At 38.4% G+C, this 23,539-nt stretch overlaps 1 protein-coding gene across 1 annotated transcript in view; it reads left to right on the top strand.

Annotated features, from left to right (window-relative positions):
- The window catches only part of olig4 (oligodendrocyte transcription factor 4), a 29,977-nt gene that overhangs the window by 2,589 nt on the left and 3,849 nt on the right, over positions 1 to 23,539 (top strand). The window contains 1 exon segment of the mRNA XM_043254717.1: positions 16,553 to 16,697. The gene's annotated coding sequence lies outside the window, so the exon portion shown is untranslated.

Raw genomic sequence — 23,539 nt, forward strand, 5'->3', positions numbered from 1 at the left:
TTTGGCAGTAAACTGTATTATTTTTAAGACATGCTGTGCATTTAAATTTCTAAATGCACAGTTTGTTTTGTGCCTTTTTAAAATTATTTAGCGATTTGAAATACTTTCTGGCTTTATGGGACGCATACAGAAACGTACAAAAGCTGTCACTAGGTTTCAAAATGATTTTTTACTCATTTTTGTAAATAAAGGGTCCATTCTGAAGGTGCATATTTGTACTTAAAGCGTACATATTTTAACCTAATAGGTATAAAAGTGTACCTTTTGAAAAGTTTCTGCCCCAGTGACAGCTTTTAAACCTTTATTTCTAAAAAGCGTAGTAAACTGCTTCATAAACGATATCATCAACTATATCCTCTGAGTTTGTCATGGGATTTATCTCAGAGCTGCTTGGTTTGTTTGTGAGTCAGAAATCCCTGTGGAGAAAGTGAAAAACACTTCTGGACTCACAGCTGCTTTATATAAAAGCGTTTGCTAAATGACTCATGGCAACTATCGTAATGCTTTTAGTTGCATTAATGTTTATGCAGAACAGTTTATGTCTCAAGCCGTGGCTCTGCCCTTTCTCGACCCGTCTCTGCTTTCTCAACTTCTCGTCCTGCCGTGCAAACCCTCCAGACCCATGTCTCCTGTTAGCGTTCATCCCGGCTCTCCTGCTGCTATTAAAAAGAGATGAAAGAGATGCAAAGATCTAGCGAAGCTGTATGGGGAATGTTGAGCCCGCGGGGGTTCCCGTCCTGCTCTCAAATCTCACAGAAACAATTACATAAGCTTCTGCTAAACTCTCGCAGTGGGAGGAAACATTAAAAGTGCCGTGAACAGTAAGAGGAGAGTTTCTGCTCAACACTGTACCTGTGATGCAGAACTGACCTTATTAATCATTCAGCGTATTAATCATTTAATATCACTATCTCAGGTGGTCGCTGTTTCTATATTTGGATCGTGAATCGCTCTTTTGCGTTCTCGTGATCCTAAATTTCCTTGCTGCCTTCATGCATCGCCTCTGTGTGGTTTACAGGAAACCATAAAAAATAAAACATTTTTTTGCATGACTTACTAAACAGTAAAATTTAACTTTATTCAATTAAACTTACTGTAAGTAAAAACAAATCCGTTTTGGAATTTCTACTCAAAAATATAAAGCTCAGTTCCTTTCTACACCGTTTTTTCAGTATTTGTTTTTTAATGTTTGAGACATTTTAAAAAATATATACGTTTACAATATGCATAGGTTCTGTCAGACCCTTTATATTTTCAGATTGTTCAAATTTCCTATCATTTTCTCCAGCGCTCCAAACTGTTATTATGGCCTTAAAATATTAGCAAAATTAAAATCCCCCACGATGTTTGCAGACCTCTGGTTTAGTGCCCAGGAACCAATTATGCAAATGTGTATACCTTTTGTTCTTTAGACTGAAACTAGCTTGAAGAATAAAGACAAAAACAGAACGCATATAAATAGCAATGTTTTAAGAGTTGAAGACACGAAAAACACCTTAATACTTCAGTTTCTGTCTTTACTGCGGCATTACTGTAACAAATGAATTAACCCTAGTAGTAAGATGGGTAAAATAAATATTGCTACATTTTAACATCAAAACCAGTGCAGTCTAATAGTCTAGTTTAGCACAAAATCATGGGTTTGATTCCCAGGATATGCATGAATGAATCATATACGCTTCAAATGCAAAGTAAATTGCTTAGATAAAAGCATTTGCAATTCATAAACGCAAAATAATCGCGTCGTTATAGCAAGGAGAGATTTTGCTCATTTAACAAGGAGAAAAGAAAATAGTTTTCTTTCTGGAATGTTTCTGTTTTTTCACTTTTATAAGGTTTTTGTGCAGTGTACCAGCAAGCAGAAGTAATTTTGCTTGACACTTGTTTTGTTTGGCAATGGGATTAGAGAAGAAATGTAAACCCACTTATATATATATATATATATATATATATATATATATATATATATATATATATATATATATATATACATACACAGTCATGGCCACAATTGTTGGCACCCCTGCAATTTTTCCAGAAAATCAAGTATTTCTCAAAAAAGGATTGCATTAACACGTTTACCTATACACACGTTTATTCCCTTTGGGTGTATTGGAGCAAAACAAAAAAAAGGGTGGGAAAAATTGACTTAATTTCAACACAAAACTCCAAAAATGGGCTGGACAAAAGTATCGGCACCCTTAACTTAATATTTGGTTACACAACCTTTGGAAAAAATAACTGAAATCAGTCGCTTCCTATAACCCTCAATAAGCTTCTTACACCTCTCACCCAGAATTTCGGAGCACTCTTCCTTTGCAAACTGCTCCAGGTCTCTCATATTGGAGGTGACTCAACAGCAGTTTTAAGATCTCTCCACAGGTGTTCAATGGGATTTAGATCTGGACTCGTTGTTGGCCACTTCAGAGCTCTCCAGTGCTTTGTTGCCATCCATTTCTGGGTGCTTTTTGAAGTATGTTTGGGGTCATTGTCCTGCTGGAAGACCCAAGATCTCGGACGCAAACCCAGCTTTCTGACACTGGGCCCTACATTACAACCCAAAATCCTTTGCTAATCCTCAGATTTCATGATTCCTTGCACACAGTCAAGGCACCCAGTGCCAGAAGCAGCAAATCAACCCCAAAACATCCTTGAACCTCCACCATATTTGACTGCAGGTACTGTGTTTTTTACTCTGTAGGCCTCATTTCATTTTCGGTAAACGGTAGAATGATGTGTTTCACCAAAAAGCTCTATCTTGGTCTCATCTGTACACAAGACGTTTTGGCAAACTGTAGTCTTGCTTTTTTACGTCTCTGCATCAGCAGTGGGGTCCTCCTGGGTCTCCTGCCATAGCGTTTCATGTCATTTAAATGTCGACGGATAGTTTGCGCTGACACTGATGCACCCTGAACCTGCAGGACAGCTTGAATTTCTTTAGAACTTGTTTGGGACTGCTTATCCACCATCCGGACTTTCCTCTCATCAATTTTTCTCTTCGTCCACGCCCAGGGACATTAGCTACAGTGCCATGGGTTGCAGACTTCTTGATAATGTTGCGCACTGTGGACAAAACAGATCTAGATCTCTGGAGATGGATTGTTGATATTTTTCCGCAATTTTGGTTCTTAAGTCTTTAGGCAGTTCTTCTTCTCTTTCTCTTGTCCATGCTTGGTGGGGCACACAAAGACACACAATGCAAAGACTAAGTCAACTTCTCTCATTTTTATCTGCTTTCAGGTGTGATTTTTATATTGTCCACATCTTAAAAAGGGTGCCAATAATTTTGTCCAGCTCATTTTCAGAGTTTTGTGTGACATTATGTCCAATTAGCTTTTTTCCCTCCCTTTTTTGTTTTGTTCCAATATACCCAGAGGGAATAAACATGCATAGCAAAACATGTTAATGCAATACTTTTCTGTGCAAAATACTTAGATTCTCTGGAAAAATTTCAGGGGTTCCAACAATTTTGGCCATGTCTGTATATACACACACACACACACACGCACACACACACACACACACACATATAAATATATATAGAAGGGTATAGGTTTGATGGTGGGGGCAAAATAGCATTCCCAAGCTAAATTATACACTCATAGTTGTATCTGTAAAATAGAAACTTCCTCCCTCTCTCTCTCTCTCTCTCTCTCTCTCTCTCTCTCTCAGTGTGGTAATCCTTCAGTTTGTGAAGTGTGAAGCATACATCTTTTTCATTCAAGAGATCAGGATTACGCTGGAGAGGAGGAGTACTCATCCCTCACCTCTGATTTTCTCTTCCTTTTGCTTGTGTAAAAGATTTATTGAAGAGAAACAGTAGATATGGAAATAAAAAAGATGGGGGTTAGGAAATATCTAAGGACTCTACACTCTTGTGTGTGCCCCGGGGCTTTTACAACATCATTTTGAAGGATTCTCTTAAAGGTTTTATCCAGCCACTACTGCAATTCTGCCATCATTTTTCCTCAACGAACAGCTCAAACTAAATTGTCTGACAATTTACTAGCCCTCGGACTAACCAAGCGTAGATGAGTTTGTTTCTTTATCCGAACAGATTTAAAGAAAAGTAGCATTCCATCACTTGCTCACCAACGGATGCTCTGCAGCGAATGGGTGCCGTCAGAGTGAGAGTCCAAACAGCTGATGAAAACGTCACAATCATCCACAAGTAATCTACACCACTGCAGTACATCAGTGAAGTGAAATGTTGCATGTTTTTTTTGTTGTCCAAAATAATAATGACAAGGTTATACTATTCATTCTCACATCAATATCCACCAACATATTGGTTTAGAACTGTTTGGGACTGTTTTTGCTTGTTTATCTGTACATTTCTCTCTTGATTCAGATGAGACCACTTTTTCATTGGAGAAAGAAGAAGGCTCATCTTAAACGGTAGCCAAAAATGAATTAATGATGGACTTGTTTCTTACAAACTTGGCTACACAAGACATTGTTCAATAGTCTGGACTGATGTGGATTACTTGTGGATTATTGTGATGTTTTCATCCGCTGTTTGGACTCTCATTCTGACGGCACCCATTCGCTGCAGAGGATACAAAAGAAAAACTCATCTACGTCTTGGATGATTGTGAGTACATTTTTTAGCAGATTTCATTTTTTGGCAAACTAGTCCTTTAAACGATCTTCCAATTTTCAGTAGTGTTTAGCATCTGAGTTTTGTTGCCTGGATACCTGGGTTTCTCTTTATGCATTTTTGTGCTGGTTAATGCCCTGAAAAGACCAATCATCCGTTCAATCTGTGAGTTTCTTCTGACCCCACTAGATTTAGCAAAATTTCACTTTGGTGATTTTGATCAAGCTAATAACAGGCATGAATTAGAGCCAGTGTTAACTGATCTGATTATCTGATTGCATTTGTATTGAAAATGCAAATCAGTTTCAATGCATTATAAACTTTTGCGCCAGAGCAAGACTGTACTATTGCACAAATGTATACACAGCTAAAAACCAAGACAACAACAACAACAAAAAAAAAGCTAGTCAGCTAAAATGTGATTTGAGATACAAATGGGCAGGAAGACACAGCAGGAGAGACGTGTTTAGTTCCGCATTTTGCTTAGCGATCTTGTTTTAGTTTTGCGAAGGAGGGAACGTCGCAGATTAATCTTGCGTAGAAGGGTCGCATTTATTTACGGACGGCCTAAAAGCTTATGTTGGTGATTCAGGAGACGTCTGAAGAATGAATGGTCAAAGACGGGCCGCTTTCAGGCTGGAGCTAATTAATGTAGCAGGACTGAAGCAGCTTCTTTACACTTGGTATGTTTTGTAGGAGAAGCAGGTTTAGATGGATTGGACCATCTCATTAGCTCTCGGGGTCAACATTAACAAAAGCTGTTGATGTAGGTGTTTTGTTGTTTGGGAGGCTGGAGGATGGAGGATGTTTGTGCCTGTCTGTTGCTCTAACCCTAACTCTGTACAATGCCATCACTATGAATTTAAATGAAAACTTACCATTTAAATGTAGGTAAACCATTAAGATGCATTTGAACATTTTTTTTTCTTCTTGATTTAATGGTTACCAAGAGCATCCACAGCTAGTGCAATTGAAATTCTTAAAATTAAAACTGAATTATCATAAATATATTTTTCTTTGATAATAGAGCAGCTGCTTTGTTACCACAAATAGGTTTAGAAGTGTTTTTTTTTCTTTTCACAGTTAGACACAGACACTATTTTGCAAATATATACATATGTATGTGTATATATATATATATATATATATATATATATATATATATATATATATATATATATATATATATATATATATATATATATATATATATATATATATATATATATATATATATATATATATATATATATATATATATATATATATATATATATATATATATATATATATATATATATATATATATATATATATATATATATATATATATATATATATATATGTATATATATATATATATATATATGTATATATATATATATATATATATATATATATATATATATATATATATATATATATATATATATATATATATATATATATATATATATTACACATACATAATTCATAAAGTTTAGCTATTTATATTAAAAAATATTAAAAAAATACAAATCTATATAATTATTATATAAATTAAATAATTGTAGAAAGAAAGTAAATATATTGAATATGTAATTGGGAAATGATTATTGATTTAATGAATTATTAGATAAAATATAAAATCATTATTATAAATACAATAATTATTCTATGAATTACACTTTTAGCTGAGTCAACAATTACATCATTGTCTTCATTGAATAATTATTATATAAAATACTTATTATTATTATATAAAATAATGAAATAATATTGTAAAATGAATGATTACGTGAAATATTAAAGCGATGACAATTAAATTAGTAATAAAATTGTATTAATTACATTTTGAATTAAATTAATACTATATTAATTATGAAACTTTTTTAATAATTAAATTATTGCATAAATTAAATGATTATTCCATCAAATTTTAAATAACTAACTGGGGTTAAGAAGTCATCATTATGTGGAGTAGATACGTTTATAAAGTCTGATGATTGGTTATTTAAACTATACTATATACGCTATTTTAACCCATATTCAGAAGCTGATCGTGAATGCATCTCCTCGTTCTCTGTTCCTGTAGTCGATTGTCATGCTTTTGATACACGACTGGATGTGAAAAGCCTGTGGCTGAGGCTTCATAGAGGCTTTCAGGAGAACAACAGGCCTGAGTGAACAATACAGCACACAGAGATCAAAGCTGAGGGACACAGAGGCCATGGGACGACCATTTCTCATTGTTTGTTTATCTGACACTTATTAGCATTTTTTGCATCCCGGGAGGGCTTGTGTGAGCGACGGATAGAAAGAGACAATGAAAAAGAAACACATGCGTGAAGAAACAGAGGGAAAAAGCTGAGTGCAAACTGATGTGCTCTTTTAAGCGTCAGAAGAACGTTGCAGTGTGATCATTATCACACGCAGCAAAGGCTTTTCTGAATCGTGTTTTATAAATGTATAATGCTCCAAATAATTTAACTGTTTTATGCTCCATATTAATATTGCATTTGGCTGTCTGTGTTGAAAAGCTCATTGATGAAGCCTTTGGATTTCAGCGGCCTCTGCTTCACACATTAGCTATATATTTTATATATATATATATATATATATATATATATATATATATATATATATATATATATATATATATATATAAATATATATATATATAATCAATTTACTAATTAAAAATAAGTAAAAAGATTACCATTTCAAACCATTTGTTTGACTAAAGAATATTTTGTAGTGAGTGAGGGTCACAAGTTTGATAATATTTGCATTTGAGATATATCTGTTAAAAAGGTGCATTAAATTGATGCATTTAATTAATAGTCACAGTAAGAAGATTAAAAAAAAATTTATTATTAAATTTAAATTGCAATTAAATGCTGCTCTTTTCAACTTTCCGTTTACTAAAGAAACCTTAAAAAAAAAAACTGTTCTAACGACTTCCACAAAATATTAAAACGTTTCCAGCACTGATAATAAATCGAACGATTTCTGAAGGACGTGGAAGACTGGAGCAATTTAATAAATGAAGAGTACATTTCAACTGAACACATAAATAAATGTAGTATTAATATAGATTTTTTTTCTATCCACATAAAACCTTATTCTGTGTATATTAAGTGTTCTACAAAAACTGTGATCTTTGCGCTAAAATAACCGAACAATCGAACATACAAACTTGCACTTTAAGGTCTAAAGCATTAAAAACAGAAGTGAGAAGTAATGTTAAAACGTAGCGCATCTATAATCTCTGGATGGGAGAGACTGATCTGTAACGGAGCCTGTGCTGTTTCCAGGTGTGCTTTTCTGCAGTGTGTCCTAGTTTCCGTTAGTAGGTGAATCATAATGAGTTACAGTGTTTTCCTGAACATCCGTGCGTCCCCCGGGAGCCCGGACCACCCGCGGTCTTGTACAATTACCAGCAGCCGTCTCCACGGAGACCCCGCGGGCCGTCTGACTGTGATAAATCATACAGTACTTCAGCACAGAGTGACTGCTGACTTCATACTGTGGGAAGAGGATCGATCGCTGCCTCACAACCCTCACATATATATTTAATAATCAAAGCTGAATTCATAATTAAACGCTGATTCGCGGCAGTGCAGGGGAGACCGGGGCAAGTTGTCACAGTATATCACATATATATATATATATATATATATATATATATATATATATATATATATATATATATATATATATATATATATATATATATATATATATCATTAACTATACGGTTTTAAAGCAAGCCTTTGATGTTTTTCTATATTTTGTATCTGTTGTGCAAACAATATTCTTGTAAAATCAGTAACAAGTCGACTGCATCTCCATTTTTTCTAGGTTAGGCTATAATTCTTCTGCTTTTGGGTTTATAATGAAGGCACCATACGTTAGTTGCATTTCATTTCAATATTTTTAATGAATATTTTCAGTGAATTATTGGCATGAAATAAACTGTTTTTATTGTCAAAACTTGAAAAAAGCTAAATAAAGTAAAATGATCCAAATAAGCCGTGTCTAAAATACTGTAATAAATTATAAAATAAAAAAATGTATTAATTATATAAAAAAACGAATTTTTAAAACTAACAATAATAAAGAAAATTAGATTTTATTACGAAATAAATATAAGGTATTGCATATAAACCTGTAAGACGATAAGGCAATAATAATAAACATTTCGCTTTCTTTTTCTTATTATCAGAAGAATACTAATAGAAAGTAATTATTCACAAAACAAACAAATAAAGCTTTTTTTTTTTTTTTTTCAAAATCAACAGTTCTTGTTGTGACAACTTGCCCCAGACTTCAACCTGTGTTCAACTGGCCCTATATAAGGTCCGATATAAGGTCAGAAACTTTCCAGCAATTCTCACCATCTTCACTTTCAGCTCGTTCCTTTCTCTTTCTCGCGGCCTCCTCCCGTTATTTGATGACAAACGGGCTTTGATCTCCCGGTTTGATCGCCAAGTCTACCGGGCGTCTGTGAAATAATGAACTTCGTCTGTCGGCAGACGCGGTTTTGATGTGCCTTGTTAGCCCTCACGCGAGCTTTCCACGACTTCCCTTCTTCAGACAGGCCTGGAGTTTTGTTTTTAACACGGATCGATCTTCAGAAAGAAAAAAGTCGTTACAGAAAGATTGAGATGTTTGGTGTTGTGGAGCTTTGAAGAGTTATTCTGTTTATCGGTGCTGTTTGATAAGGCGAGCATCACTATAACTTTAACTTTTTGGGTCATAGTCGAACCCAAGCCGTATCTGAAGACCACAGTGTCACAGAGTCTTGGGCCTAGCAACCATCAAGAGTTCCCTAGCAACTCATAGCAACTATTTCTCTGTTCCCCTCTAGAATTGTTCAGGCAGCATCATGAATAAGTAAATACACTCAAATGTTTCCCTTATGTTACATAATATCTGAATGTTGAATGCTGGAGGACTGAACTTTGGTCACGCACAGTTCATAATGCGAAATAATAATAGAAAACGCTTCATTAACGTTTGCATTTGTTTAAATATCTTAATGAAGGACTGCTTATGTTTTCAATGTACACTAATATATGCAATATTTACATTACTGTGCGTGAAATAATAATAATAATACTGTACATTTATATTGCCAGTGAAGTACTAAAAGCAAAATAAAAGTATAATAATAATGCAAATAGAGTATAAAATAAAATAATAAAATAAATGCTCATACGTTATAAAATAAATAAATGCATGTATTAAAATGGTGTGAAGTTGGAAGGTAAGACAATAATGTGCACTATTTGCTTTTCATAAACCATCAGGCATAGATAGATTGATATTAATATTACGATATGCACAGACTGAAGTGTCACTAGTTCTTAACATTAATTCAATTCTTAATTTTTTTTTTTTAATATAAATCAATAGCTTTCTTGAAAGTAAAATGGAAATCATATGTAAATGTTGAGAAAAAAATTAAGTTTATATTTATAAATGTGTGTATATATATATATATATATATATATATATATATATATATATATATATATATATATATAAATAAATAAATATAAATATATATATATATATATATATATATATATATATATATATATATATATATACTATATACTATTTACATATATATATATATATTTACATATATAAACATATAAACTATTACATATACATTTATATGTATAACGTTCATTAAATTTAAAATTAAATAAATAAAATTTAATTGAGAAAGGTCTCATTTCAGAGTCACCAAACACAAATAATACTAAAATAAATAAAAATTAAATTAAATGAAAATTTATTGGAAGATAAGTGTCACCAAGCCAGCAGAGGAGCCCTGACCTCTGGGTGATCTGCATCCACTCCCTCTCGACAACTTCCTGTCCCAGGACTATAAATACTGCAGCAAGCCACTCAACTGCAGGTTGCATTGTTTCGCCTGTTGTATTGTAGTTATATCGTTATGGATTATTGTTTCTGGTTTTGACCCTGTCTGTATTCTGATTCTCTGATCGTTTGCCGCCTGACCTGACCTCCGCCTGTCTCTGGATTTTGTAATTGCCTCGCCTCCTATATATCTGTTAGCCCTGTTCGACGCCTGCCTGTTATGACCATGCCTTCGTTTAATAAAAGCCTGCACATGGATCCATGCGCCTCAGACCGTTCAATCGTGACAGAATGCAACCTAGCGGCTTTTCACCTGATCCATGGCCAGGTAGGACCCTCGCTAAATTTATTGGCCCTCAAGCAAGGTACCCGATCGATTGAGGATTATACTCAAGGATTTTTGGACATGGCTTACCTCTCTGACATACGGACTGTTTATTGATTGAGTTGTATCATGAGGGAGTACATCAGCCGCTCAAATCTAAACTTGTTCGCGAGGGTCCGTGAGTCGCTTGCTCAGTTTATTGAGTTTGGTTTAGTGACTGTGGGTCAGCTTTCACGTTGGGTGTTGAGGAGGAGAAGGACAACACATCGACTCAGTAATGGCCACCTTCCCGAGCCGCTGCCCAAGATGGCCGCCTTCCCAGAGCCGCTTTCCAAGATGGCCGCCCCAGAGCCGCTTTCCAAGATGGCGCCTTCCCCCGAAAATGCTTCCCAAGATGGCCGCCTGCCCAGAGCCACTTCCCAAGATGGATGCCGCCAGCCCAGAGCCGCTTCCCAAGATGGATGCCGCCTGCCCAGAGCAGCTTCCCAAGATGGATGGCGCCTGCCCAGAGCCGCTTCCCAAGATGGATGTCGTCTGCCCAGAGCCGCTTCCCAAGATGGATGTCGTCTGCCCAGAGCCGCTTCCCAAGATGGATGCCGCCTGCCCAGAGCCGCTTCCCAAGATGGATGCCGCCTGCCCAGAGCCGCTTCCCAAGATGGATGTCGTCTGCCCAGAGCCGCTTCCCAAGATGGATGTCGTCTGCCCAGAGCCGCTTCCCAAGATGGATGCCGCCTGCCCAGAGCCGCTTCCCAAGATGGATGCCGCCTGCCCAGAGCAGCTTCCCAAGATGGATGCCGCCTGCCCAGAGCCGCTTCCCAAGATGGATGCCGCCTGCCCAGAGCCGCTTCCCAAGATGGATGGCGCCTGCCCAGAGCCGCTTCCCAAGATGGATGTCGTCTGCCCAGAGCCGCTTCCCAAGATGGATGTCGTCTGCCCAGAGCAGCTTCCCAAGATGGATGCCGCCTGCCCAGAGCCGCTTCCCAAGATGGATGCCGCCTGCCCAGAGCCGCTTCCCAAGATGGATGTCGTCTGCCCAGAGCCGCTTCCCAAGATGGATGTCGTCTGCCCAGAGCCGCTTCCCAAGATGGATGCCGCCTGCCCAGAGCCGCTTCCCAAGATGGATGCCGCCTGCCCAGAGCCGCTTCCCAAGATGGATGCCGCCTGCCCAGAGCAGCTTCCCAAGATGGATGCCGCCTGCCCAGAGCCGCTTCCCAAGATGGATGCCGCCTGCCCAGAGCCGCTTCCCAAGATGGATGTCGCCTGCCCAGAGCCGCTTCCCAAGATGGATGCCGCCTGCCCAGAGCCGCTTCCCAAGATGGATGCCGCCTGCCCAGAGCCGCTTCCCAAGATGGATGCCGCCTGCCCAGAGCCGCTTCCCAAGATGGATGCCGCCTGCCCAGAGCCGCTTCCCAAGATGGATGCCGCCTGCCCAGAGCCGCTTCCCAAGATGGATGTCGCCTGCCCAGAGCCGCTTCCCAAGATGGATGTCGCCTGCCCAGAGCAGCTTCCCAAGATGGATGTCGCCTGCCCAGAGCCGCTTCCCAAGATGGATGTCGCCTGCCCAGAGCCGCTTCCCAAGATGGATGTCGCCTGCCCAGAGCCGCTTCCCAAGATGGATGTCGTCTGCCCAGAGCCGCTTCCCAAGATGGATGCCGCCTGCCCAGAGCCGCTTCCCAAGATGGATGCCGCCTGCCCAGAGCCGCTTCCCAAGATGGATGCCGCCTGCCCAGAGCAGCTTCCCAAGATGGATGCCGCCTGCCCAGAGCCGCTTCCCAAGATGGATGTCGCCTGCCCAGAGCCGCTTCCCAAGATGGATGTCGCCTGCCCAGAGCCGCTTCCCAAGATGGATGCCGCCTGCCCAGAGCCGCTTCCCAAGATGGCTGTCGCCTGCCCAGCAAAGCCTCCAGTGCCCGCGCCTCGTGCAAAGCCTCCAGTGCCCGCGCCTCGTGCAAAGCCTCCAGTGCCCGCGCCTCGTGCAAAGCCTCCAGTGCCCGCGCCTGTGCAAAGCCTCAAGTTAACCCACCCTCCCACCCTAGCTACACGTCGTCAAAGGATCCCAGCAGCCCCTGCACTCATCCTCTGCCCTCCACCTGGAGCTCGCCACGGGTCTGCCAGCCTCCATCGCGCCGTGGGTGAAGGATCCTCGCTTCACCGTCCCGCCTCCGAGTCCCAGACTCCACCTGCGGCTTGTAGACCGCCGGCTTCCCTTAGGCTCCTAGCTCCCTCCTCTCTACCGTGCTCCGTCAATCCACCAGCTTCACCAGGCTCCATCGTCTCTCCGGCTACGCCTTGGCGGTCGTCGACCATCCGTCGCCTCAGGATTCCTCCAGCCGCCTCGTCCCTCCATCCCTCCGGCTCTGTCAGGCTCCTCCCTTCCCCGGCTCCACCTCAGTCCTCTGTCGCTCTGGCTCCGCCGCGTCCTTCTCGTCCCCGTCTCGCATCAGTCGCGCGAAGTCGCGGTATCGCCTAGGACCTCCAGCGCCGCTGTGTCGCCCTGGCTCTTCGGCTCTCCGCCTCCGCCTCAGTCTCCCCGACCACCTGCTCCACCGCCGTCGGTCAGCTCCATGGTGTTGATGACCGTTACCTCTCCATGGCTCCTCCTCCGTCGGCTCCACCACTGACCATCATGGCTGGGCTCTGGATCGCCTCCCGCCCGGACTCCTCCCGTCTTCACCCTGGCTCCTCCCACCGTCTCTTCCTCCCTGGTCTCAGTGTGCTGACTCCTCCCGGAACCCCCCTCCCAAGCTCACAGTTATGTTTTGTGTTGTGGGCGCCAGGAGTCGCTCCCTAGGAGGGGGCTATGTCACCAAGCCAGCAGAGGGAGCCCTGACCTCTGGGTGATCTGCATCCACTCCCTCTGCGACAACTTCCTGTCCCAGGACTATAAATACTGCAGCAAGCCACTCAACTGCAGGTTGCATTGTTTCGCCTGTTGTATTGTAGTTATATCGTTCGTGGATTATTGTTTCTGGTTTTGACCCTGTCTGTATTCTGATTCTCTGATCGTTTGCCGCCTGACCTGACCTCCGCCTGTCTCTGGATTTTGTAATTGCCTCGCCTCCTATATATCTGTTAGCCCTGTTCGACGCCTGCCTGTTATGACCATGCCTTCGTTTAATAAAAGCCTGCACATGGATCCGCACGCCTCAGACCGTTCAATCGTGACAATAAGGTTTGAATATAAGAAGATAACAATACTACAATGTGCACTACGTATTTCTATATCATAAAGCATAGGGCATAGAAAGAAGGATATTAATATTAATAAGCTACGCAAACAGTGGAACAGAGAAAATATTAATAACAGCAACAGAAGCATAAAAAGACAATGGATGAAGCTATTAGCATAACGCCACACAAACACATGCAGACAAACATCCAGCGAGATTAATGACGGGATTTAATAATCAAGCCGTCTCCAGGAGAGCTGCGTGGCTCTTTCCACTTCATTATGTCTTTGTCATTTAAATGCCAAAGTGCAGCTTCAGAAGATCCCTGGAAACAGCTGTGAGCGTGCCGGCCCGGGGCTCTTATGTAACGGTGTCTCTGAGCGTTGCACATGCTTCAATAAAACATGCTGTGTGACTCTGAGCGGTCTCTTCATTTCCTCTTCCTGTCCCCCTGTCCTTCCAGCTTCCCTTAATTCTAAAGGCACTGCGCGTTTTTATATATCGGACCAGTCCTGAGGTCCTTACGCTGGCTTCCTGTAACATTTAGGATTGATCTTCAAGTGCTTTTACTCTTTTATAAATCAACCGGTGGCCTGGGACCCAAATACATTACAGATATTGTTTAATGTAAAGCACTTTGAATTGTGCATGGCATGTGCATGGGTCATTTCTAATACAGTACAATGTCCCCATCAGACAGGCCCTTCAAGAGTAATATTAGCTGTTTTAAAGATGAAAATCATTTCGTGCTGGGTTTTATTTAATGCATATTACATTGCCGTGTTTTGCAATGTAGCAGGTGTTTCTTTATTTCTCATCAAAATATTCAAAACAACACATGAAGTCACTTGAATATTGCTCTGGTTGTTAATCACCAATGTCTTCCGTATTTTATTTAAATATTTTTTATGCTAATAGTTTTTTGCATTTTTAATTTTTTTTTTAATAATTAAAATATCCATTTAGCTAAAAATAAAATAAAAAGGGAGGGATGTTTCTTTGAAAGTTGCTAAAAAGTGATTTGGGTTTATGGAAAATGCAATTAGGCTTATTTCGACCACTTCGGGACATGAAGCAAATAGATGCATCATTTTTTATTAGTCATAGTCATCTTCTCATTGTATATCACTAAATTTTATTCCGCAAACTTAAAAATCTGACACCTCCTCAATAAAGCTATCCTCCAGGAAGTGACATCATACCGGAGGAAACCAGAACTCTAGTGAGCGTTATCGGTCGTCGTGCTGAAATGTACGATGCTTTGTGGTGTTTTTTGGTTTGCCAGTAGAATAGTTTATTGTGTTTGGCTGCATAAATCGGTGTAATGCTATTTGAAGTTATCTAAGCTAACGTGCTTTCAGCTCGCAGTCAGCCAGTGAGGAAACGCTTACCGGTATTTCCAGTTCGGTGGTTTTGTTTTTATTACATAAGCGTGCAAAGCAAACACAAACTGCAATTGTCGACAAATGTCGCTGCTGATTTAGTTTTTAGTTGTTTTAGTTTGCAGCGTCCTGCACAGATTGACGCAGTGCACCAGTCCGCCGCTAGAGGGCAGAGCGCGATGAGTCTTGTGTCTAAAAGGGAGCTGCATTTTTCATAATAATAATAATAATAATAATGCATGTATGAACCGTAAGCCATCAAAGCACTCATAAGTTATAATTTAAGTCATTAGAGTTAGCTCCATATTGACATGATTACATGCTATTTGTGAAATATAATTGCAGATAGATTATCAATTAATTTAGCACATTATTCTTCCTCCTTATAGTTGTATATAAATATATACACTTGCAGTTTGTCCTCCCAAAACTGGTGTTTTAGTAGATTTAATGGGCGTTTTTTTTAGTTTCGCTGATGTGCAATTATATGTCATTCTGGGAAGTATATTTATTTTTATATTATTTTAACTAATATAGCTAATGTTATAACTAATATTATAACTAATGCTGTCAAACAAATAATATATATTTTTTACATAATATCTATGTGTATGTGTGTATTGTATAATATATATATATATATATATATATATATATATATATATATATATATATATATATATATATATAACACACTCATACAGCATATATTTATAAAAATATATATATAAATATTTTTTTCTAAATATATGCTGTATGAGTGTATTTATATATCTATATATATAATGTATAATTTATAGCATGTAATGTGTACATATTTTTCTTAAGTATATAAGCACATATGTATGTTTTTATGTATACATAAATTGGCACAGTACACACAATATGTAAACAAAAACTTTTATTTTAAACGCAATTTATTAGTTAAACTATTTTAAACTCAACAGAAACGTTTCGCTTGGTATTTTAGCATCTAATGCAGCGATCATAAATAGATGCGTTTATGAAATTGCCGCATAACTCTTCTGTCTATACTTGCGTCCACACTTCCGTTATGCGGCGTGTATTTTCCCGTCTCGTCTGCATGCTGATCTGACCCCACGTTAACACCTGGGCCCACTCTTTTCCTGTTCTATTTGTTTTAATCTCTGCAAGACCTTCCCCGTTCTCGTCCTGACAACACGTTTATTTTCTTTAGGAACAAAAGTTTGTCCCCCGGCTCCTGCGGGGCCCCCGAGCGAGCGCTTTTGGGGTTCACGGCGCGGCGACCTCTGAGGAGATGCGGCGACGTCCTGAACTCTTCGGCTTCAAAGAGATCTGCAGGGGGGGGCGGAGCTCAGACGGTACGCATCACAATGCAGGTCCACCTACACTCTCCCGCTCCCGTTCCTCGCTTTCCTCAAGTATGCGAATATGAATGAAGTGAATGTCCTCTCTCCGTGACCTCTCTATCGCATCACCGCTGGTACTTTAATCCTTTTAGCTGACGAGTGCAGATTTCGCGTGACTTATTGTTTGTTGAAAGGAAGAGTCGACCTAAAAGCGTACATTCGCGGGCGATTGCTTACCTGCTAAGATGTGAAGGATGGATTTGGGGAAATTTTGCATCGCGTCACTTGCTCACCTACAGATCATCTGCAGTGAATGGGTGCCGTCAGAACGAGAGTCCAAACAGCTGATGAAAATAACACAGAAGCAATCCACACCAGTCTAGTCAATGTCTTGCGTTTGTAAGAAACAAATCCACCTTTAAGGTATTTTAACTTCAATCTCTCTCTTCTGTCCAAAATATGAGTCCATACTAACATTTCCTTCAGCGAAAAAGACTATCTCCTGTTGTTCTCTCGCATCAAAATCCACCAACGTATTTGTTTAGAAACGTTTAGGATCTGTGCACCTTTTCTCCTCATTCAGACAAGGCCACATTTACTTTTACATTTAAAGAAATATTACGGATAGAGGACGTTTTAGCCTAAAGCAAGAATTACTTAAACGTCTCAGTAAATCTGTTTATTACAAACACACAAGTCATTATTTGATAGGCTAATCGTGATGTTTTTATCAGCTGTTTGGACTCTTATTCTGACGGCACCCATTCACTGCAGAGCATCCGTTCATGTTACATGTGTCTAAATCTGTTCTGATGAGGAAACAAATGCGAACTGTTCCTTTCTTGCAGCTTTGCATCACACAGGAGTAAATTACTTTCTAAAATGCATTTTTTTTAACTTAATAGTTTATATATATTATATATATATATATATATATATATATATATATATATATATATATATATATATATATATATATATATATATATATATATATATGTATATATATATATATATATATATATATATATATATATATATATATATATATATATATATATATATATATATATATGTGTGTGTGTGTGTGTGTGTGTGTATATATATATATCCTATAATACACACATACATTATTTTTTTATGTTAATTTTAATATAAAATTTGTATTTATATATTATTTATGTTTTTAAACATGTAAATATGAACACTAAATGATATATTTAAGGACATGTGTGACTTTCAATAGCATTTACAAACCGGTCGAAGATGATTTAAAGCATCATGTGCCAGCTCTTTATAGAGACACACTCCACACAGACCACAAGTTAGTTAAACATTACAAATCATGCAACCTACACGTTATCGCCTAGTTAACATCGCGCCCCGGCACCGCAGCGGCACTTCACTTTAACTTTAACATACACACTCACACACACTCTCTGCTGTCAGGTCCGAATGAGACGTTGAGATCTACGACTGAAGCACACGCCAGGACAACACATGCAAGAGCACAATGTAAAGAAAAAATGCTAAAACACAACAGATTGGACTGAAACACACACACACACACACACACACACACTCCCCCCCTCAGTGAGCCTGTGACAGTGATAAACGTGTCGTGTGTGTGAAAGGGACAACAAACAGACAGCGGCTCATTTCCACAGTGTGTGTGTGTGTGTGTGTGAGCGGACACAGGAGGAGCCGTCCAATTAGAGGCTGGACACCACGCGGTCCGCCGGGGAGGGGCTGGGGTGCAGGTTTTGTTTTCTTGAAAAAGTGCCATAAAACAACTCTCCTTAATTGGTGCCCTATAAAATTAGCATTTGCAAGAGCATTAGATTTCCTCTGGCTTTGTGTGAGTTGTTGACCTTATTCACTTTCAGTTATTTCTTTCGGTTTTATTGCAAAACAGACCGAAACGGAGAGGAAACCGGTATTTCTGAAGCATCTCTTGACTTTCTCTCCCCCGTGAACGTCAGTCACGCTTCATTCTGATGTCTTTGATCAGATGTGGCTGATGTATTGTGAACCGCGTGACCTACGGAGACATTCAGGGGTTCATCATTAGCACTTTAACCGGCATAATAAGGTTTTATTTCAGACTTTATAAAAGGAACAGGGCAATTGCATTGACTTTCAATGATAAGCTGTAATGACAGGCATCACTGGTCCAAGTGTAAGCAAGAAAATGTATTTGATCTTTTGGAAAGGAAAGGACGGCATGCAAAATTACTGGAATGAAAAAAGTTTGGAGATTACTTTTCATTTTATTTTCATACATTTTAGGGTGTATTGATATCAATAACGCTCATATTAGCTTCTTTATATAGTGATATGTTGATTTAACCATGATGTATGTGGAAGTTGTATTTTTTGTCGCCCTTTGCATTTATGCTATGTGAAAATTCAGCTTAAATCACAGGAATAAATTACAATTTAAAATATAATAAAAAAAGCTGTTATTTTAAATAGTGGCAATAGTTTATATATATTTTAATATATTTTATTTTGGATCAAATAAATGCAGGTTATTTAATTTGCAATTGTATAAGTATATAATATGATTTAAACAATATAACAACAGGTTTACAAGAATAAAATATACTGAAACATTTATGTTCATGTATGTGTAAGATAATAATATATATATATATATATATATATATATATATATATATATATATATATATATATATATATATATGTGCTTTAATTTAATGACTTTTCTTTCACTGTGGGTACAGATAATATGAATATAATTTTAATATTTTTTTTCCTGTAATATGACTTTCAATTGGTTGTTTAAACGATAGCTATTGTTGGCACAACTGTGTTAAAATGTGAAAGCGCGAATTACACATTTATTACACATTTATAAACGCATTTTTTGTTCTCTACCACTAATAAGCAAAAAAATAAGCTAAAAAGCTAATTCGACTAAACTTGTTTTTGTGCTTTCGTATTTTGGGTGAATTACGAGCCAGGCATGTTCTTGACAGGTTTCACCCCAATTCTGTCTTTTACACCATCTAGTTACATCTGTGGTCATCAGTTGCCTTTTAACTGGTTACCTTTGCTTGTGCTCCTTCACCATGGCAACCCCCTCCTCACACACACAGGTCCCATCTGTGAGGGGTCTTGTGCCATGTGTCCGTCCCGCGGTTGCCGTGGGCTACAGCGTCCCATGTGTGCGGTGTGTGTGGACTGTTTGCTTTGAGCGCGGACAGTGACAGGCCTGCTTTCAGTCACTCGTCGTTGACCCAGAGGTCGCCGCGCACAAAGAGGCCTGAGTTGGTGGCCACTGTACCGGAGTCTCATTTGAGGATGATTAACGACTGAGAGAAGTGTGTGCGAGCTCTTTTCTGAGGGGATCAGATTCATTAGTGCCACATAATCGAGCGTATTGGCTTATATGACTTTAATGAAGTTACACCGAGCTCTTCTTCCAAACCGCGGGTGAATTGAAACACGAAAGAGTCTGCGTTTTTCGCGTTTTACTTTGTTTTTCGGGAAAGTTCGGGTTTGTGTTTCAGAACCAGTCAACTCATCAGGTTTAAGGGTTTCATCAAACATGATCAATGATAATGACGGGATGGAAAAATATAGACGTTCATGTCTGGATTCGTTAATAAGGCATTCTTGGAATTGGTTGTAGACCAGCTAAACTATTATTGATGCATATTTTTAAATAAATAGATTTTTGTAAAATAACAATAAAATTGTTTATTATTGTATCAGTATTAGAAATTACGTTATTTAAGTGCTTTTTTATTAATTATTTAAATAAATGAATGAATTTATGAAGGAATGAATGAATGATACAAATAAACAAACAACGATTTAATATATTTCTTTCTTTTTTTTCTTTTTTTTTTTACCATTTCTCAGTTGGGTGTTTATGCAGTCTTTTTGAGAAGTGATAATGTGGTGCGCCTTTTCTTTCACTCTGTCCTTCTGTCGAGTGTGTGTGTGTGTGTGTGTGTGTGTGTGTCGGAGGTTAACACAGTCTGCACTCATTGTAAGCATGGCCATCTGTGTGTTTCCAGCACTGCTGTGTGTGTGTGTGTGTGTGTGTGTGTGTGTGTATTGATCTCTTCATTTGGATTCAAAGCCACTTCATGATGTTTAAACACACACAGATCAGAAGAATTTGTTACAGATGTTTTGTTAAGCCGTCCTCTAAGTGTGTGTGTGAACCATAGAAATGCGTACTTTTGGACATTTGGTGAGTGAACGATAATGATACTTTACGTACTTTACAAATGTTTACAAAAGCGACATCAAAATTGACCCTTTAAAGATTTTAAAAGTAATTTTATTTCTTATTTCTTTGATCGAAACTGAATTTTTGTTCCAGCCTCCAGTGCTGATAAAAAACAAAAATCTTATTATTAATGTTGAAAAAAGTTGCTCAGCTTCACGTTTTGTAGTAAAAAGGTTTCCTTATAAAGCATTTATTTAAAATGCGAATATTTCGTTACGCTGTGTATGTCTTTAGTGTCACTTTTGATCGGTTTGAACGGATCCTTGCTGAATGAAAGTATCATTTCTTTTAATAAAATAAAAATTAGAGCAAGAACGACGACAAATAAAATGTTCTAAGAGGGTAAAATCCTCCATAATAATAATAATGAGTAAATAATAGACACGTGGTGGGAGTACGCGTTCATAATTTGCGCAGCAGCTCAGATCATGTGGTCTGTGAAAACGATTCGAGTTGCATCTCTTACTTTTACTGGCAGACTTGCCGAATCCGAGCACAGTTTGACACGTTAAAATCTCTTCTTAGACATATTCGAGACGTATGTGAGGAGATTTCGACAAAAGTCTTCATTTCGTGTCGTAGCTGTTTCAGAGTAACAACGGAGCAGTAAAAAAAAAAAGACTCTCTTGTGATTCTTCTTTTCTTCTTGGTTTGCAGCAGTGACTCTTTTTATTTCTCGAGGATAAAAGCAGCACGATATCAGACGGCGATCAAAGAGCAGGTCTACTTTCCCTCGTTCACCCCCCCCTCTCTTGTTTTCTGCCTCTGGCAAATCATTCCCTCTCCTCTTCTCTTCTTTTCTCCTCTTTTCTCTTTCACTGTTCTAGTTGGGCTGTAATTTATGATGTTGCGGCGGCACAAATGAGATGAAGCTTTTATAACAGACGCCTGCTGACACACTTTAGCTCCCCTCTCTCTGTTAGGGAAAGTTATTGGGCTTGTTAGTAACGGTCATAAAAAGCTCGGGGCCGTTCACACTGTGCTTGTCATGATGTAGTTTAGTTAATGTCATTGTTTCAAGAGGGCGAAGTTAATAAATCACTAACTTCTCAATGTGCTGCACAACCACCCACCTACACACACACACACACTCTTTCTTTCTATATAACTCATACCTTCTTTTCTGTAAGACATTTATAAAATTACTTTGCATTGCATCACACCTTTTTTCACTTTATATATTCCTTGTTTGCATGCAAGCAGAAGTGAACAGGTAAAGAAGGTTATACGTACATGTATATCTGTCCATTAATAAAGATTAATAAATCGGTGGCGTTAGTTATTACTTTAAATATTTTCAGCGAATTTTACAAGCGAAAAAAAAAACTTCTTGTCACATTTATATGCATAAACATTTTAGATATTTTATGTTTACTGCGTGTATATAATTTTCTGAATGCACGTGTTTTTGGCGTTTCTTGCCACGATAACCGTCTACTAACTTCTTGCAAATCGTCAGTGCATTTTGAACTTATTTTAAAAAGCATATTCATAATTTAAAACAGTCTACGTGTAGAAAAATCACTATTAAATTGAATTCAACGCGTAGGTCTCATATAGGTCTTAGAATAATTTAACTGTAACTCCGTTGGTGATTAGATGTGATTGAATGTTCAGTGAATGTCTCTAAGCACCATTGAGGCTGGATTTCTCTGTCTCAGCAGCTTAAGATCCCTGAAACGAGTGTGTGTGTGTGTGTGTGTGTGTGTGTGTGTGAGCTCAGTTCTTCTAATCCGTACTGATCTGTTGAGACTACACGCATACGGCTGTGATAATACTCTCATTTTCTGCTCACCTGAACACTGACAATTCACACACACCGTTCGTCTCTCACACACACGGGTCTTTTAACAGCAGCTTAGGAAAGTCAAACACTTTAATTCCGAGTTAAAGACACGCAGATTAAGCACAAAAGAGGCCGAGGAGCGAAGAGATACTCTTTCATCCATTCACCAGCTTGCATTCGGCCTCTTTCTCCCCTGAATTTTCTTGCTGTGTGGCCTGTGGATAAAGTAAACACGTGAATGAGAATGAAGCTCTTAAACACCCTCGTTTATTCATAAGCACACACACGCACGCATACACATGGACGTTTAAGCCCATCATCCATTGATGAATACTTTGTAACAAACGATGGAGATGCTTTTCCTGCATATTCCCTTGAAAATCTTTAATTGGCAACACCTGACTCGTGCTCATCTTAAGAGCAGCCCATATTTTTAGTTTTATTGCATGTCAAAGCCCATGAAAAAAAAATGAACAATTTAAAAGTTGACTTGCATAATATAGCGCACAAACAGTACTAAACAGGATACTTGTTACTAAAATTTGTGTCTCTATATTAATTATTGAGTATTAAGTTTAACCTAAAATTAAACCATTAAATCACTCTTACATGATTTAATGGTTTAATTTTAGGTTAAACTTAATACTTTTGGATACAAGTTTGAATATAGCATATACAACACACACACACACACACACTTTATTATTTAATTAACCACTTAATCTAATGTTTGTTGAAATATACAATACAAAAATATTTTAAAATAAGCATTTCTTGTGCTGCATTTCATCAAAAATACAG

Source organism: Puntigrus tetrazona, chromosome 13 (assembly GCF_018831695.1).
Source record: "Puntigrus tetrazona isolate hp1 chromosome 13, ASM1883169v1, whole genome shotgun sequence".
Classification (NCBI taxonomy): domain Eukaryota; kingdom Metazoa; phylum Chordata; class Actinopteri; order Cypriniformes; family Cyprinidae; genus Puntigrus; species Puntigrus tetrazona.